This window comes from Zootermopsis nevadensis, unplaced genomic scaffold, assembly GCF_977971745.1.
Source record: "Zootermopsis nevadensis isolate Lab colony 2312 unplaced genomic scaffold, Znev_1.0 Znev_ptg000013l, whole genome shotgun sequence".
Lineage (NCBI taxonomy): Eukaryota > Metazoa > Arthropoda > Insecta > Blattodea > Termopsidae > Zootermopsis > Zootermopsis nevadensis.
Genome location: NW_028259145.1, coordinates 414,947 through 435,707, shown reverse-complemented (window position 1 = coordinate 435,707; position 20,761 = coordinate 414,947). Strand labels below are relative to the sequence as shown.

At 36.1% G+C, this 20,761-nt stretch overlaps 1 protein-coding gene across 3 annotated transcripts in view; it reads right to left on the bottom strand.

The window, feature by feature from the left end:
- LOC110838519 (uncharacterized) overlaps window positions 1–20,761 on the bottom strand; it is a 581,802-nt gene that overhangs the window by 304,718 nt on the left and 256,323 nt on the right. For all 3 annotated transcript variants that reach the window (XM_087348332.1, XM_087348331.1, XM_087348333.1), the window contains one exon: window positions 16,231–16,293. The gene's annotated coding sequence lies outside the window, so the exon portion shown is untranslated. The remainder of the gene's footprint in view (window positions 1–16,230; window positions 16,294–20,761) is intronic.

Sequence of the window (20,761 nt, the reverse complement as noted above, 5' to 3'; positions counted from 1 at the left end):
CAATTCACATAGGAAAGAATAAAATACGAACTGAAAAGTCTTACACTTTATTCGTTCAGTTCTTAACTTATTTAAGGCATAGAAATAACGTTGCCACTGGGCTAAGAAGAATGTTAGGTTGACGTGAAGCTAATGCTAAATGCGTTCTTAACCTAGACATTACGTTGCAGTGAATGAGTATCTTCACACGCCCCCAATAACACCCTCTTGAAATTATTATTTCTTGAGGCTAAGCCCTTCTTGAGAAGCTCACAGTTTCTCAACTACATAAATCCACTTCATTCCATGGTATAGGAAGATTCATGTTCACAGTAATCCATCATTAGTCCTAATCCTGAACCAAAATAAATCCAATCCGCAGACTCTCACCTCATTTAAGATCAATTTCATTTTTGTACTCCCATTTCTAATTTTTCATTTTTTTCAGATTTTCTGACTAATGTACGCACATACGCGCGAGCGTATACATAAACATAATGTCGCATATGGTAAGGTGACCGCTTATCGTTCAGTTGCTCACCACTGACAAATGTGCCAGGAAGCTAACGGTGGGCATTTGGAACCCCTACACTAGATTTGCTAATTCATCAATTGTCAGTGCTGACGTATGTAATGTTTTGTTTATTAAAATATCTTTCTTTCATTTACTGAATATGTGTGTACATCTTTTTGGGACACTCTGTACATCTTACCCATAATCCGCCCATTTGATCATCCTTGATTAGATCGCTCTGATAATATAGGGTTATAAGTAAAGTAAAGTTTGTCCCACTATACGCCATGTAGGCGTTTTGGGGGGAGAGGAGGTATAGCTCCTCTCTTCCTTGACCTCGGCACTAGATGGGGGTGAGTGGTCAGCATCACGCCCCGGCCGGCTTTACCCCCGGGAAAGGACCCCGGTACCCATTGTAGAGGAGGCTGGGTGGGCCCCAGAGCCGGTCTGGACGCAGAGGCTAGAGGAAAAATCCCTGCCCTCGTCGGGGATCGAACCCCGGTCGTCCAGCCCGTAGCTAGTCACTATACTGACTGAGCTATCCCGGCAAAATTTCAATCGATCTTGATGCAGTGGTGAGAGTAAAGTCCCAAAACCGGTGTTCAGATCTGAACTCCGACTGTCAGTCTCAGTTTGGCGCAGACATTTATCTTGATAAACGGTGCGGTCTAGACTTGAAGTGGTTTAGTAGGCTCTTCGTGGACTACTGATGTTGTGTAGTTGCTGCGTTGTCATGGAGAGCTATTATTAGCGACAATATAAAGTGTGAGCTGTGTTTCTGGACACACTCGTCAATCACAGATGAAAATCTAGTTACAGAATCCCAAAACACATGTACACAGCAGCAGCAGCATTAGAGTCACATTCCTTCTATAGGTACTACATTTAATGATCGTGTGAACAGGACATAAATATTTGGTTTTCACGAAATGGGAACGATGATTCTGCCGTGTACTCGTGATCGTTATATAGGCCTAGATTTTATTAGAAACGGTCTCGCTGTACAAATCACGTGCTCACAGAATAAGATACAGAACCAAAATAAAATTTATTGTCATTCTATAAATGTTATTTGATGTGGTTTCGTGCACGGAATACATAACGAGATATGGTGGTTGTCTGCTAAATTGTCTCTTTTAAAATACCTGGACTCCGTCAACGAAAATCAATTCCGGATTTAGCAGTAGGCTATCCAGAATTTTGGTTCATGTCAAAGTTTCATAAAGATGTTTATTAGATTAAAATTAGTCATCGGGACACCTTGAGGTGTGAGGACACTTTGAGCTTAACTCTCACTGTAAAGAAAGAAAACGAAGCTGAGTGTGATGTTAAGCGCAGTGACGCTGCTTGGTCTCGAAGTTACTAAATAATTGGTGGAACGTATTGCCCTTATCACCTACATAAGACGGTATGCCCTCCGAAACATTGACGATCTCTTGCAGGACTAAATGGTTTAGCAAAAAAGAAGAATACAATCCAGGATTGAACAGAAATGAAAACTTGAAATCTCATATCATCTACTTCCCAAAGATTTTCGATTACTCACCCAGTTCTTAAAATGCATACCTTTCAATTCATTTTCACAGATCATCCAATCATTCGAAGAACTTTTTTTTTTTAAATGTCAACTTATTTATCCGAGCTACTGGCATTGAACGTTAAACAGTTTAATTTTGTTGTTTGAAACCATGAAATAAAGTACTTTTATTGAAAATGTCCTTCGCTACATAGAGTCCCGCCTGGGGAATCTTATATCATAAGACACGAAAAAAAACGTTCAATTTATTTGCAGTAATTTAAATTCTCTTTGAATGTCGTTTAAACAAATATTGATTTTAGCAAACAGCGTGTATTTTTTTCTCTTGCCAAGGCTCCGGGACAAGTTTTAATTAGAATTTTCTACAAGTTATTTATAGACGTACTCTCCACCTGACGCATGTCAGTCGACAGGGAAAACTGACAAATTGTAAGCGGCGGATAAACGTTTCAAATGCAGGCGGAACTCATGAGGTCCATCTTGTTTCGGCAACTCGACTGTTAAATCCAGCACTGGCAAAGTTTGATTAAATGTTCTCCAATTATTTCTGTGGCTGTATTTTCAGAGATTAAGTACTCTTTGGCTCCTATATTTTCATATATTCCTGGTGCGGTGAGGCAGGAATTTTGAATCCCTAAGCCGGAGATCGGGAACTTATTTTTAATAACGCACAACTAAGAGTATCTTATAATTTGTTACGGGCATCGTACGAATGAAACTAAAATGAAATGGGAATCGAAGTACTTGTGTTAGGATCGTGTTCTTCCATCCTCTGTAACAGGTAGGTTTCGGCAAAATTTTCATTAACCTTGACCGCACCATCGAAGGCCGATGAAGGAAAATGTGGACAGTAAGCGAAACTGAGTCTAACTTACTAACGTATCTGGTACTCACTTGAAAACGAATTGCAGTGGACTCCCGATTAACCGGGGTCTATCTGGTTTAAACTAAAATTTAAAATTTATTTATAAAATATCTTGTGAATATTAGAATGTATAAAAAGAGTGGAACAAATACAATGATATATTATTCATGTATTAACATAAATCAACTGCTGATTAAACCTGGCGGTTATGGAAATAAAACGTTTTTGTTATCCGCTAAAAAAATTTTAAAAATTGTTCTATTTGTTGTATTAAATCCTTCCTGTTATTAGAATATTATTTTAAAAAATTGAGTAGTGTGAGTCTGTAAATAGACTTAACGTACTTGTTACATTTTTGTGCTTTTCTTTAGTTTTTGCGTATTATCCTGGAATTTGTTTAACTGCAAAAATATATTTCTCAACCGACCCGGATAAGTGGAAGACTATTGTAATAACTGCAATTGTTAACGCAGTGAGTTTATTGTAAGGACATGTTTTCTTAGCTTCCATACTCTTTTAATTCAAAGTCGCTAATTGTATAAAACGTCTGTTATAAATTTTCATATTACTCTGTTAAATTTCGTATATTTTAAACAAAAGAGCATTATTCTTTTCCACCTTAAAGCAATATTAAAATTATAAATCTGCAAAATCAAATTAAACTAAATTATAATTTTCCCTTCGACTGTTTGTCGTTACTCTTAGACAATATATATATATATATATATATATATATATATATATATATATATATATACCTATATTTGTATCAATATTTTACTCAGTCGCTGAAAATGAGATTCGGAGGAAAATATTCGTATCTGAAGTGACGGGAGGTTGCAAAAGTTGTATAATGATAAGGTCCATAATTTGTGTTTTTCATAAGTTCATCATGTTATTAGGGAGACAAAATCAAGGAGAATTAGATGCTTGGGACATGTAACGCAAACGGATGAGATGAGAATTACGTTGAAACGGCGGACAATGGATCTTAGAAAAATCGCATTTGGGATATGTATTCATGTGGTTTAGGACGGGACATGCGGAGAATGTCTTAGCTAGCTGAGCGTGCCACTGTCTTCTCAAGGGGAAGTGAGACCCATAAAGTTAGTTAGTTACAAGGTAATTCTTGAATGTTCACCGTCTGTCACCGAGAATCTCAAAAATACATTCAAAGAAATTAAAGAACAAAATTATTTCTACTATAGTGTTTCAAAAGTTTCGCTACGAAATATCCACAGGTGCCTGAAAAACGTATTCAGTAGATTATCCTCTACACAGCAAGAAGGAAGGAAGTTCTTATCATGTGTGCAAAAGTTGGCCTTTTGATCGTATCATTTCATTAACTTACTTTCCACTGAACTTCACACCCCTTCTTTAATCGATTATTATTAAACTAGGAATTTAAAAAAAATCTAATAATTATGGCAACGTCTCTATCCTCCTTTACTAACTCTCTCATATTTTTAATATTTCCTTTGGTACTTTTTTCAAACACTTCAATAAACAATGTTCAGCCCGTGCAGAGAGTATTTACCTAACAGTTACGAAAATACTCGTACATAACTCATACCATCACACACTTACGAGGACGTCTTCCCCAGGGATCGCATTACATAATCATGAAGTTGCTACAAATTTATTTCGCTATTTTGTACACAAATATTGTTTTAGTAATTTCTGATGTTTTCTTTGTTGAGAAAGTGGTCGTCTCTAGTACACGTTTTGTTTGCTTTATTCTAACAGTATATGTATATGCAATGAAATATTTACATGCTAATAATACATTACAGGCAATTTCGATTATTATACAACAGTGCGGGAAGGTTATAAAGTTTCTATAAACGAGCACATTTGTGTCGTATAGAATAGTAAGGCAATATATAATAGATTTAATTTCTCACAAAGGCTGTTTTAAAATATAAGGATGTCGCCAAATGACCAAAGCTTCTTTCTACCGAAATGCTACTTCAGTTAAAGTGAAGTTTCATTTCACTGTATATGGTAAGTTAGAAAATACAAAATGTATAAAATGTCGTGTTTACACCGAAGAATTTTTGAGAAAAAATTAATATTTCTAAATATCTGGCGTTGAACTGAAAACGTTTATAAACTGCTTCATACATCTACGACATTGTAAGAAATTACGCAGTGGAATTCTACCGAGTCACGCTGGCATTTACATCGGTTCATATATACAGTTTGTTTATTTATATATATACAAATTACCAGAGATCTTTTATATCTGACAGTCGTTCATCTTCCCCGGACCTTTATCATATTTACATGACCTGGAAAGTCATTAAAGTGTTCTCAAAACCTGGCGTCTGAGTTCTATCCTATCCTGAGCCATTTGAAACCATCCACTTCCTTACAACTTTCTCTGTGACGATTTTTAATAGACTTTTTAATCTTCCATCTACAATTAGGTCTCACGCTCTTTGAGGTATATAAAATTATTTTAAAGCTTTTCTTTTCTTCAATCTAAAATAATTTGTGTAAAATACAAATCATGAAGTCCTCGTTACGTAATGCTTTCCATCCTCCTGATATTTTATCCCCTTAAGTACAATGCTTTTGGCAGTCAACTTCAGTCTGTTTTTTTCCATTACATAAATTAATTTGACTGTCGGCTGTGAAATAATTTAATTACTTTGATGCATAAATTGGCGAATTGGTTAAGAAAAATGCTACATTTTCCATTAGCGCTCTGGTTTCTCGTTACATACATCTTACACTTAGGTCATTCAAGTGGTCCCTTTACCTACAAAAATAAAACTATTCGTTCACATTGGTTTAAATGTTGTTTGATAAAAGGCATACCCAAAGAAGAATATGAAGGAATTTTATGACCAAACCAAATCTATATTCAATTATTCAATTAATTTATTTAAGTGCATGACAACAGCCAGGTAAGGCCAATAACAGTCAAGCACTGAACAACATTACAGGATAAAATATAATACAATGATTACATTCATTTCAATAATAATAAAAGTAAAACATTGCAAATACAAAATCAAACAAATGAAACTAAATATAAAAGTGTATCATATTAGTAATAATAATAATTAAATTCCAATCCTTTATTGAGGGATAATTCAAAAGAAAATGGGCTAATTAATATGCCTAAGTAATATAATAATTCAATTCATTAATACTAAAAGAACAATAAACAATAAAAAACTAGAAAAGACTTACAAGATTAAATACCATAAAATATAGTCAAAATGAAGAATTTTGAATAATAATAATAATAATAATAATTAAATTCTTTATTTAATGTACTAACCCACAGCTGCTATAGCCAATGACAGGGCAACACAAACAAACAAACAATATACAAAGACAACACAGAAAAAGGAAGAAAAAAAGACATTAAAAACTTAATAGATAACATAAAAAGCAAATTTACAGTACAAAAGTAACCAATAAGATCCACTCTAGGTATTATCCCTTATAGAATAAGTGTCATCAAAAGAAACATTGATTATACCAAAAATGTCCAAGAATGTACAAACATAATTAGCAGCAATGACACACCTGGCTGAAGGACTGTGTCTAAGCGCACCGCACACGCAAAACGTAGAAAATTCTCTTATTTGCCTTGACGGCACACGAATACCAACAGTATCCATAATGGAGTTGCAATTTATTTTCCCCTTAAAAACATTAATAAGAAATAAAGCATCGACATGTCGCCGCCTGGAATAAAGTGTTCTAAAATTTAACGTAGTTAAAATCAACTCATATTTACCTGAGGTATTAAACTGAAAAAACCGGTAGTTGCACAAACTGGCAAATTTCCTTTGAATATTTTCTAATTTATTAGAATCAGTCTGTGTAAGATTATTCCAAGCGACAGAGGCATACTCAAGCTTTGGCCTAACTAAAGCATTATACAAAACAACAAGACTGTCGAAAGAGGAAAAATTATATGTAATAAATCGAATAAGCCCTAATGTCCTAAGTGCCTGAGAATAAACAAAATTTACATGAGAGTGAAAGTAAAGTTTACTGTCTAATAATACACCAAGATCTTTTATACAGTCAGTACGGGAAATTAAAATACCACTTACAAAGTAATTAAAGTAAATACTGTTGGTTTTCCGTGTGAACGATATAATTTTTGTTTTCTCAACATTAAGTTCCATAGAATTATCTTCACACCACTGATGTACAGAGTCAATATCGGCTTGAAGAGATTTGCAGTCATCCACAGAATGTATGTCCCGATATAGTTTCAAGTCATCAGCAAATAAGAGAAATTTCGAGAACTTAATTTTGTCACAAATGTCATTGATAAAGATATTAAATAATAGAGGTCCCAAGGTAGAGCCTTGCGGGACTCCAGAAAGCACCGAGTAAGGAGAGGAAGACTGCCCTAAAATACGAATAAAGGCCGATCTGGATGGTAAATAACTTTGGACCCACTTGACGTACTGAGAGGATAGTCCAAAATGATTAAGCTTTCCTAAAAGAGAGAAATGAGGGACTGAATCAAAGGCCTGTCTGAGATCGAAGTATACAGAGTCAATCTGCCCCTGTGAGCAAACAGAAGGCTGAACATCAGTGAGGTAGGAGACTAAATTAGTTACCGTGGATTTAGATTTGGAAAAACCATGCTGACTAGGGTGTAACTTAAATTTGAAATAAAATGAAAGATGATCATGTACAATACTTTCCAAAATTTTGGAGAAATTATTTAAAATCGAAATGGGCCGATAGTTAGAAACTAAGGCACTGTTGCCTTTCTTAAAAATCTGCACTACAGCGGCTTGCTTCCAAGAAGCGGGAAAATCCCCTCTGAGTAGACTGAGGTTAAATATGTGGCATAAGAGTGGAGTAAATATCTCGGAGCAGCCTTTAATAATGAAATTTGGAATCCCATCAGGTCCGGCACAAGTCGTCGAGCGAAGACGGCAAATCGCCCGTTTGACATCTGCATCGGAGATGGATGGAATATTAATAAAATCAGAGCAATTATGACCAGAATTATTCTGAGTGTTAACACAAGAAGAAGGTTTGAAAACACAAGAAAAATGGTCAGCAAAGGCTTCGGCAATTAATTGAGGCTCCGTAATAATTCTGTTTCCAACTACAATTTGGGTAACCGACTGATACTTCTTTTTGAATTTAGAAATATATTTCCAGAAGTGCTTAGGTTGAGATCTTAAATTTGCATCGATACGTCTCAACCAAACCAATCTATCAGCCTTAATAGTTATTTTAACTAGTCTACGATAGTAGGAGAAAATACTATAATCATGATCAGATTTAATTTTCTTAAATTTCTTAAAATACTGATTTTTCTTCTTGATATAATATATAAGAGAACTGGAAAACCAGTGAGGATAGGCGGAATTCCTTGGCTTAACAAGAGGGACAGCAAGGTTAATAGCCTCAGACACAGCAGCCGTGAGGTTTTCAACTGCAGATTCAACAGAATTCTCTTTAAGAATGCATGACCAGTCAGTGATTCGCAAAGTCTCGTAAAGTAGCAAATAATCCCCTTTACTAAAGTTACGTCGAGGAAAAGTAATTGTATTATGGAAGTCTAATATTAGTTTAAAGTCAAGAACAATAGGCTGATGATACTTATCAGGAGCGACCATAGGAGATTTTGAAACAGAGACACTTAGATCGTTGAAATTAGAAAAAACAAGATCGAGCAGTGCGCTATTAGGGACACACTTGTTGTGCTGACTAAGCCCAAGAAAGCATGAGGCGGCGTAAATACAACTGCCTTTAATTTTGTTATAATAGTACGAGTTAGGAAGGGGGGTGCCTTTAGACCAATCAAAGTTAGGTACATTAAAATCACCTAACATAATTACACGGCAGAGATTAGAATTTAAATTTAATTCTAAGAATTTGAAATATTTTTCAACCACTTTTACATCACAATCAGGTGGAAAATAATGATTTCCTATAAGTAAATTAAATTTATCCTTAACAGGAATTTCAATCCAAACGCATTCTTCCGTGACCTCCAAATCGAACCTACGTTTGACCCCATATAATGACTTGGAGACAGCAGTAAGTACGCCGCCACCACGCTTCTTGTTAGAATTTAAATAGTCCCTGTCAGCACGAAATACGTTGTACGTGTTGGGAAAAAGATTGGAACTTAAAAAGGTGTCGTTTAGCCAGGTTTCAGTGATGCAATACACTTTGGACTGGTTAGCATAGACATTGTCCAGAAAGTCGCAGGATTTAGTCCGCAGACCTCTAACATTTTGATAGAATATATCAAAATCACAGACGACATGAGCCATGATCACAGGGGAATAGAGCCTTCCTCCGGCGCAATAGGTATATTCCCTGCAGGCGATAATACCGCTGAAGACTGAGGTGTACTGGAGGAGTACACTTGATCAGGGGTCAGTTTACCGTAAAAGGGAGCAATCAGGCACCCATTTGGCCATACACCAGTGTTATTAATGAGGGGAAAATCCACCTCATTGACAGAGATATGAAACGACGCGTAAGCATCAAATTTAGTTTTAAGTCTAGTGCAGACCAACCGTTTGAGGCTTAATTGCTCCTTTAACGACTTTTCTACATCTGCAGCCGAGACCCCAGGACTAAATCGAGACACAAAAAGGGCCTTAGACCTTTCCCTTTTACACACAATGGGTAGAGCGGCAGAATTCCTAACCCCTATCAGCGGCTGCCTACGTTGTCGAACTGTGTTGACAGTGTTGACCGATGGCATCACGGAAGTGGGCTTCTTTTTATAACTGACTGTTATAAAACCTTCAGACTCAGCACCGGAGACCTTCGGTTTCAAACCAGCCGAAAGGATGTCCTTATAGGATTTGGATCCGGCGTCGGCGCTGGTTGAAACGGAACAAAGAGCTGGGTCGGCGGCCTTGTGTGCCGCATCATCGTAAACCAAGGAACTAGGCTTTTGAATGGAAGGTGGTACTGCAGGAGCAGGTGCACAGGAAGCAAGCTTGGCCAACTGACTCTTCAGATAACCATTATCTTTCCGAAGTAGTTGAACATCTTCGGAGAGTTTGAGAACCATCTGTACAAGATTCTCAACAAGCTTATGAGTGCTAGCACCATTACGCCGCACCATCTCGATCTGAACGCCGAGAGACTCGGGGTCCAAAGGCATACTCGCCCCATCCGGAGATATATCCTTCACAGGAAGCTCCGAAGTCGAAGCAGATCTCAAGCTTCTTCTTCTTGTATTCTTAGGGCTAGAAGCACGACTAAGTAAAACACACGACACACAATTGTATGTGGACTGGCCGTCGACCATAAAAAACGAGTACTCGGAATCACTCATGTTGAGGCACGAAAGATGAAGTCTAGAACCACAGGGCCCACTGCATCTGATAGATTTCTGCTTTCCATGGAAAGGTCTCTTGCACACAGAACAACAGTCCTTGCTGGCAACCATAATGCCGGCCGGCTGCGGACAAAGCACCCTCGCACAAAGATATACACTGCAGGTACGGAGCACACACAAAACACGTCCGTTCACTCCAGAGTCTCTGTTGTAGTATAATATATAATATGCACCTCATCACATGTGCTTAAATACTTGTTATGTTCTGAGATTTTCATTCATTGTTTTTATATTATGCTACGGCAGTGTGGTAAGTAAACAGATTGCAAGCCACCGAAAGACAAATCTTAAGGGAGAAGAAATGTGGAAGGAGTTCATCAGGTTACTGTTCCTTAAGAGATTAATGTACCGTCATGTTCACGAGATTCGTACATAAGGCTGTTCATAATTTCTGGTATCATTTCGGGATAAAAATCGAGCGTAATCCAAAAGGAAGTCCGTAGAATGGTCGTCTTGTGAGTTGCTCTAGTTACAAGCAGCTCTGTTTGGTTTTACTCACGATTCCGTACATTATTCTTCACAGTTGACACGAGTCGCGTGCCACACCCAAAATATAAAGCTTTTAAATATCAATGTCCGACATTGTTTATCACACAAACTATCTTAATTTATTGATACATTTTTTATACAGCAGCTCGTGGGCCACATTTTGGACGGTGACTGAATTCTGAGCCAGAGATCACTGAACAGAATGTCTTTCCTCCGTAACTTTAATGAATACGGTCACTCATATCTCATATAAGAGTAAACATGACCATATTTCTTGAAAAGAAAAGTAATTCGGTTTTTATAGCTGATTGTATTCATAACGTTATTTTTCACTTTAAGTCACAGTCTTAAGTATCGTACAATTTCTATTCCTATTAGACCGCAAATAATTATCATTAAGTCATAAGAGGTGGCTTTCCTTTTACCAATCCTCCAATACACCAAATAAATTCAGACCATGAGATCTGGTTGTTATAACCAGATACTTGTTTCATAGCCTGAAAAGAGTTATTCCTCTGTAATTAGAGTATTTTAACCAGAAATTATACTGATTTTCCTTATTGTTTCTTCTTCGTTAAACCTTTTCCTCTATTATTTCTCTCCTTTATCTCTCTCTCCATAATCTTAAAAAGTGATGCACTCGCGTGTGTTAAAATAGCCTAAGAAACAAAGAACGATTAAGGCAGTAAGCTCTTCTGAAACGTCGGTCAGCATCTATCAGACTACATGGTACGACTCAGAAAACAGCCATCTTCTTACTTTACATGACAACCTCTAATCCCAATAAACAGTATCTTTTATTGTAGAACTGTAGTGAATCTATTTACAGTCGTTTTATCAACTGCGGAGATTTAGCGTGGACTAGCAGGAGAGAACGACGATGATAGAGCTTAGAGAAGCAAAGTTGGACTCGCGTGGCCAACTGCAAGCTCTGAATGACCCTGAGAAGCGCAAATTTCTAGTTTAACTTGTCTGTACTCCATGCAACTGCAAGTTTTTAGACGCCCTGTAGCTGAATTTATAATCTCAACATTCATTCTAGAGTGTTATAAGTCTATATATTGTCATTGACAAAAATGTACTGAAGATACGAAAAGATGTGATAGCAAGCATCTTTCCTATTATAATTGCGGTCCTCATGATGATAGCTATATGAATTTAACTAGGGTTAGAAAACTGCGGCCCGCAGACACCTATTTCACGGTCTGCGTCCGTGGCATGATAAAATACATTTACTTTAACCAGAAGACACGATATTTTAACAAAGTCGGTCAGTTTAACGAAAAGCACCAAGCCAAGAGTTAGAGCATCTGATGATAAACAGGTGATTGCGGGGACGCTTAGTTATAATTAAATTTAAATTTCGTACTAAAAGATTAACGAAGCGTAATCAGCATCAAATATCTCACTAATTACGATTTTATTAAATAAAGTTATTGAGTAATAATTATTCTAACTTGTTTGCCAATGTGCATTAGTAGCAGCTTTAATAAACTGCCATGAAGTTTTAATAAATTGTCCTCATTTAAAACCGCACGGTCCATGAGGTGATAAGCAATGATGAGTGTGGCCACAGGACTGATGCACGCTGAGAATTCATGTTTTAAAGAATTACCAGTCTAGAAACGAATAAAACTGCCAAGATGATTTTAAGTAATATAATAAAAACCAATAAAGTAAGAATTTCCGTTCATGACAACTCCAGTTCGATTCGACACTCGCCCATTCTGTAGCTTACACTTTTGAATGTCAAATATTATTCAGCCTTTACTCAAGGTGCATTTTGATATTTAATAAAAGGTGCGTTTCAATGTCAGTTTAATTCGAGATGTGTCATGACACAGAACATTATTAAAAATTTAGTATAAAACTTTTCGGGTAACAGTCCTAGTTCTTTCCAGCCTTAAGCATATCTGACAACATCTCCCATGTCCCCGCTGGTGAATGTTTCCTGTCAAAACTGCAACATGTTTTTCTTAACATAAATTGTAAGTCCAGTGGGATGACACGGGAATAGTAATCAGAAGACATGCAGCTTTGTTTCTCAAAAACAATTCCTGTTCGTTCGTCTTTGCTACACCAAAACGCTTACATAAATTAATGTATCTCTTATTCCTCTGACGTTGTACCTGCAGAGTTTTTGAATCTAAAAGAGCTTAAGTAACAAGGAAGGAGAAAATTACGCAATAAGATATAAATAATTTGTAATATGCATGTAACATAGTTAATTAGACAGATAAAGATAAAAAGTTGATGTATCATGCAAATGTAAAATGAAAAACGAACACACACTTATGTTCAGGAAAGTTTAAGGGAAAGGTTCACATGAGAGAAGCAGATTTTCTTGAGAGAATAATATTAAAACGTATCTTATAAAAGCATTATATGAATGCTTTGACTATATTCATTTTACTTAGACTATTTTTTGTGAAGACAACAGAGAGAATTTGGTGTTGTAAACACCACAAGAATCCCGACCGGGTGAATTTGAAATAGGGAGATGTCCTCAGAAGTAACGAACGATGTATTAATAACAATTTATAATATGTAAGTGAGTCTTAAGCTTCATGTTCTAACCGTATTTATTCATAATGAAATAATTTAGAAAAATTACTGTGTGGAATATTCCTGATTCATTCTGAACCTGGTGGCATAAAGTACATCGGTAATCGATCCCAGCCGTACGTTAACGGATCAATCAGCTTCTCACTGAAAGAACAGAGAACACGTCGCTGGATTGTGTCTTGATGCTTAATGCAACATAACCGAAAGTATCAGTTCGCAAGAAAGCATTTGCACTCAATAGGTCGTTTCACGTTTCATAAATATTTCTCCTTACGCACTCCCGGTGCATAAAATCATTTCGCATTTTACTGCTATGACAATATTACTCTTGCTAACAAGTAATTCTAAATTTGCAGTTGATAATTCGCTCCCAGTCTGATAAGGGAATCATTTTTTTATGTAATAATTTTTACGTTTTCCTTTATCGTGAACTTCTTTCAAAATGATGGACAGACCAAAATGAAACGGAGATAAACCCAAGTATTATTAGACGAATACAGAGTATGTGTTATAATTTTACTTTAGAAAGTACAACGCGGTATAAATAATCAACAGGATAGATGAAATACACACCTTTTAAAATATGTTTAAATCGATTATTACTGAAACAACCAAAAAAAAAAAAGTTACGAAAGATAAACTGTACACGATATTGAAAGTCTTCCTTTCTTCTTTCAAACAAATTAACGTAAAAGAAGAGTCGAAAACATAAGCGAAGGAAACCCATCGATGATCTATTCGTTTTCCATCAGGCAAATATCTTGTGTTGACCACATAAAGTCTGCATTCTCGTAAAAAACTTAGGGAGCTTTTCTGTGTCTTTCGAATTCCTCCTGGGTGCCAATTAAATAATTTAGTCACCTGCACTGGAAAAAGGCTGAAAGGATTTCCACGAAAGTTCTTAACTTTTATTTGAGGAATTTCTTTTTAAACACCCTTTGTCCACAGATTCATCCGTACAAGACGAAAGATATTCAAAATTATTCCCAGACAAACCACCTATGAATACATAAACATGTATTGTTATCCATCGTTGAAAATGTGAATGTTTAATTATATAACGTAGTTCCTCTAATTGCTTTATGTAATGACAAATAATAGTAATAATAATAAGCACTAATTTGAACAATTACATACGACAGACAGCCTGCACTGTTACCAAGCTCCCCCGCCCACAGCTCCTAGACATCGACCTCCATAATTTTTGTGTCCCTTGTACGAACAATTCTTACAATCAGTTCTAAATCTTCCATCCTCAATCTCGAATTACATCTCGATTATTTTATTATCCTGTTTGCATTTCATTTTGTACCGACATTTCTCATTATTATTATAAATATCCAATATTAGAAACAAAAATTGTAGACGAAACCATCATTAATATTAACCGATTTACTGCTCACAAAATTTCCCTCCTCTTTTTTGTTTCCAAAGAGTTTAATATTATAGGCATAATATCTTCCTTTTGTAAAGTCTCTTATCATCACCGTCAAAAGTCCAGACACCAATCGAAAGATTTTCAGACGACAGAAGCGCTCGGCTGTTTGCGCCAAAGAAGGAGGAACACTGAGTGTAATTCGTCATTCAATGGCAGAGAAGTGCTGGGAGGAGGATAGTGGATGGATACAGAAGAATTGAGAATGGTAAACGGATGACGTCACTAAGTTAATAGGTCGATATGTTCCGATCTGTTGCCGTTAATAATGATTTTATCAGCAAAAAAAAAAATGCTTATAGAAATTAACTTTTTCAAGTGCGCTCTCCATCCCGCTGAAACAACTCTACTAAAGCCAAACTAATTTGATGAAATGTTATGTTGGAAAATGCTACGAAGAGTTGTAGCATCATTTCAGCTTTCATTAAATTGCATACTTTTAAACACCTCTTCACATAAGAATACAAATATGCTTCATTTCTGTGTTTATTTCGTTACATTCAGAAATATATTCCCGAACATTCGACTGTATTACAACACATAATGATGCAGTCACGTTGTTTCGGAGTAAATAATTAGAATTTCTGGCCTTTTCTCCCGAATTCATAACAGAAGTATTGTAAATGATGACGCATTAAAAAATAATTAAATCCAGCGATTCAAAGTATAAAAGTCTTGTAACTTTTGTTAAAAAAAAAGTACTATTATATCCAAAGAAATATATTTCCCCGCTATTTCACAAAACCCTGCACTTTCGTCTTAGAAAGAAACCATTCACTGTCAACTGCTTTTACTATGGCGCTGGGGTCATTGGCCTAATACAAACTATGACGGCACTGACTCAATTATCGAAGGTCTAAAGTCAAATTTTGGTAAACTCCCCAGAATTGTTATGCTGTCCTTACATTTCTTAATTTGTTTCTCATCTTAATTTTTTCATCGGGATCTTTTCTCTTCACGAAATAAATTTGAAACAAGAATTCCTGTCGTCCTTAAAGACTTAGGTAAATTAATTTCCCTGATATTTATCTTTATTGTTTATTGAAGACAGAAAGTCCTTATGGCAATATCCGTTTCACAGACAAGTGCTGAAGACAACATTTTCGTTAAGTAAATTTGTGAGATAGCTCTTAGTCGCATATTAAAATTTAGGAAATAACACATTAATCAAAGTAAGTTAGGTATATGCTGCGAAAATACAATGGAGTCCGTCCCTCGCCGGACCGTAAAATTCAACACGAGATGTTGCAATTTGTTGTTTTTAAATGAAACAGTCTCTCTCTCTCTCTCTCTCTCTCGCAAAATCAGCACTGAATATCCAAAAGCAGCTGAAATAACAAGGGAAGACGGAAGGCACAAAAACCTTCCGTCGAGCGCAGTGTTTCCACAAGAACCACATTAATTAGCATTCGTATTTGTAAGAGATACACAAACAAGTGATTCGTAATAAATATTCATAACTAAGTTCTTAAAAGTGCTCTACCTTAACTTCTGGTTTGTAGACCCTCTCTTGTGTCGAAGTTTGGTGCAGCGTCAGTTCGGGAATCTGTAAACGAGAATGGAACATAATTGAACAAAATATCCGCACTGTAATTTTGGTGCATATATTTTCTAAATCTGTCTGTTGTCACGTTGTGTACGATATTTTCCTTGATGAAGTGCGGATACAAATTCGGAGGCTGGAGCATATCTCAAGGTGGCTAAATCCTGGAATTTTATCACGTCAAACCGGGTACAGTTCTGGGAGAATTACTCACATTCTTGTTCTACAGTGTCATTAAAGAAAGATTTTTCTACGCGATCTCCGACTTCACGCTTTTAATAATCACTGCTACATACCATCGCTTCAGCACGAGGTGTGAGATAGCCTTGGCAAATTTATCACTACTATACACCTGGTCCTACGTTATGGGCTTCATTTCTGGTCTGGCACTTAGCTGGTCTCAGAATAACACAGTAAAATATTCCGCAGATATTTCCTTTTGTATTGTTAAAATATATGGGTATACGTACTTATGTCTAAAAAATGTTCAGATAGAAGTTTAGGCTAGATACTAATGACGTAAAAGATAGCTTTCGTGTGTTGGTAATGTGGGATAATATCTTTCCCTGTAATCTGGTAGAAGTTTGCTTACTTTTCGGAGGTGCTTGCTGCCTCAAAGGACCTGTGTAACGTCGATAGACTTCTAACAGACTATACGGGGCAACAACTCAGAAGGAAGCCATCTTACTTTTCAATCAAAATTTGTTACATAATTTTGGACATGTATAATATCGACAAATAGACGTATCTTATTATTAATATAGCAAATTAGTAAAAGTACGCATGGAAAAATTCTGGCGAAATTATGATTCTGGCATTTGTCCTTTGTCGTTGCCCGTCGAAGTCCTCATTCGAGAATTTTCAGGTTTTGATTCTCAACTTCAGCTCGTAAACATTCGTGCAGGTCTTCATATGAAGGGACCGCTTTTGCAGTTCGATCTTTAAAAAAATTGTAATATTTCGATACATTTTAGTAAAAAAAATGAATTGTCACCCCAACATAAGCTTTTTCAGTTTCGAATGCCAAAACATTCATTAGCATAAAATAATGACCATTGTCGTAGCCTACGTGATGGTAATAAACCTTTGAGTTTCGAAAGAAAGTGGTGAATTTCGATATTATTTAGGGTCTAGTCGCTTCAATAAGCACTCTTCATCCTGAAAATATTTAAATCTACGTCTGAAACATACAGCTGTCCCAAACACACGTTTATTGAACGAAATTAAGTCATTTCATAAACTAGACCGTTACATACGTCAAAATTGCAACTTAGTGAAATAGCGAATCTATTGCAGCAAAGTCATCACAGTTAACGGTGAGGAACTGACAAGTGGCCACCAAAGTTACTGCTGTGTGTGTGTATATATATATATATATATATATATTTATGGGACCGCCTATATTTTCAAACTCGATAAAAAGTACGAGTGAAAAAATGCAACTATACAGAGTTATTTGCCTTACAATATTGGATTCGTTATCCCTAGTAAATTAACACCAGATCTATGAAGTATCCGACTCACAAACAATGCATTTGTGTGGTAAGCCCAAACCTGTTGACGGCGTTAACCTGTGCTCACTAGCGGGGCATTCCTGATTTAGACTCCACACGGCCAGAGAACTGCGGGCCACCTGTGGTTCGACGTAATAAATACCAAATCTTGAAGTGAATTCTCTAACGCCAGCCACAGATCTGAGTGCCAGTGATGTAAGAGCACACTCATTCCTACGTATCGTATTTACACTTCTGGCTTCTTGCCGTCTGTCTGCAACAGTTTCCTCTTTATTTATTTAAAGCGACGCACATTCTGTTTGCCGAGCCAAACAGCAAATGGGCCACTGGCAACTCCCAGGAACAGATAAACGATTTGCAGTTGCGAGCTCCGTATTTTCGTTGTCGAAGCTGCTCTGAGAACCTTGTACTGTTCCTTGTCTCTCTCACGCCTGACTTTTAATGAAACGTGAGACTGAAGTATGTTTCGTCCTACATTTTGTCCATTTTCGATACTGCATGAAGAAATATATTCTTATGGTAAAATCGTGTTCCTGTGTTCATAGCTGTGTCTTTCATATATTACCTCTTACACCAGATTTTGGGTATTCGTGAAACTTTTGCCTGGATACAAATGTTTACATTTTGTTTCCATACTATCAAGAATTGCAATGCGCGAACTTCTATGCAAATTTGAAACCAACGTCACTTAATTTTCAATCTTGATTTGTTGTGTGTTAATAGAATTTTGTTCCTACGTGGTTAATAAACGCAACAACCAAATTGAATAAAAATATTTAAAGACGTATACCGATAGAAAGTTTATTTGGAAGAAATTAGTGTTAGTTTATATTACTAGTCAATTGCTTCCGAATATAAATAAATAAGAAGTTGTAGAACTGTAATATTTGACTCACACGTACGAATCTATGAAGACGTAGGTCAACAAGAATTTTTAGTCGTCCACAAAATGTGTTTCTCCCCACATTTATCTCGGGGCTCTAACGAAGCCAGACGCGGATATGTCACACGCCACGCTCTACGCATGCTCAGTATTATAATTTCTGCGTGTTAGGCGCAATATGAAGTATTTACGAGTAACATAAGCACACACCACATAAAGATTTTTTTTCCTTTGCGTTGCCTTCCAGTTGCATGTATAAAGCCGTATGCATGCAAATGGAACGTGCTTCAAGTATTGAAAATTGCGTTTAGGACAGTGATTTCTGGCAATCTATGAAAACTTCGTGATTTGCAGTGGACAGTTGTCTATTATAGTATAATCTACAGATAAGTCCAGTCTAATAGTCTACGGATAAGAAATACCTGGATGACTTATAATGCCCACTAACGTTCCTGTAACACATTCTATTTTAAAGTATGATGCAATGGTATATTTTCTTATAAAATACTATAAAATAATTAAAATTACTTTTCTTTTTATCTTGAAATAATTCGCGGACATAATTTACTTTCAATAAACAACCAAATTAATGGATCATATTTTATTAGAGAATCTAATAGTTGCTTAGCTTGCTAAGAAATTCCTCGTCTTTTATGAAAACGAAAATATATTAGCGTGTCCACAACAGGCCAGCAATAGTCTGTATCCTGAGTCAGACGACTGGTTTCCATAGTCTAATATCCTGAAGCTTCAAGATTCATCTTATCGGTTTTCTACGGTCTGCTGTCCTCAAGTTATTGAACTAAATGTTGGTGTGCTTTTATTCAAGTAAATATCGGAGAGAAAATTTAACATAGGAAAGTCAGTTTAAAATTAAAAGCATTTTATCGGAGTTTATACGTGTCTCGCTGCATTAGAACGTCTCCTATATTTATAATATCCTGCTAAGTTCTCTTGCCTTCCCTAGGTGTCTTGAGATAGCAGGCGATGACAGTCTTAATCAAAATCCTTAGGTATTCACCTTTCATGTTTACTCACACCCACCGATCGCATTCATGTTATTTAAACATCTTTGGTGTTAAAGCCTCGAGCCAAAAATCGATTGTACTAATGGGCGAAACAAGGACGAGTGACTCGACCCCCAAGATTACTGACCAGGTCCAGAAACAAGCAGTGAAAGGAGATAGATGAGCAGTTGTAACTAAATTCTGCGCCCAAAAAACTTCACCTGCAAGAAGAATCGACTAGGGCATGGGTAAGCAGGACTTTCAGTGACTAATTTCCTGACAAATTAGCCCCTTCTACGCAGAGGATAGGGTTTGTGGTTTATGTAAAGATTATAGCCTATGTGATTATGATTTACTTAAAGATGTGACACTTAACTATGGGTCTATATAAAATTAATTAGCCAGCACAACTTAATAAGAACGGGGATTTTCGATTCTTTTGAGTTCCTATTTCGTATTCTGTGTGAACGTAAAGTAACTCCGATAACAAATTATGAGAAAATCATATTCAGCCTTCAGATAATACATATTTAATCCATACACTTAAAGAAACAAAATAGAATTTTAAACTAAGCTTTATACATAAAAAAAACTTTCTCTAATCTCAAGGCAAGCTTTAAGAAACAAGTTTAAATATTTATACCAAAATTTATAAAGATAAATTCGAAGAGTAAGTCTCCAACTTAGGAGCAGTAAAATTGAGAATTATATGTACAGATCAACTTATAGATACACAATTTTTATTTTCAGTTGTGTGTAGTATACAAAATCAATAAAGATCTACGTATTATCCAATTTAAATTGAATGATCATTCATCGTCATTAGTATTATTCACAAGCTAATATTGTCTAATATAAGTCTGTGAACATTTATTACGCTATTTCGCAAATAATAATAATAAAGTCTGACTAGTCTCTTAAGTTGTTCGATAAATGTGTGTTTGTTTAGCAGCATATTATGTAAACTTCACTATCATGTATTTAGATGGACGTGAATTGAGGAGATAATGGCCTCTGTTGGCACTTTCAGTTTTATGGACATGTCGCTTAAGGACGACTATACCTTA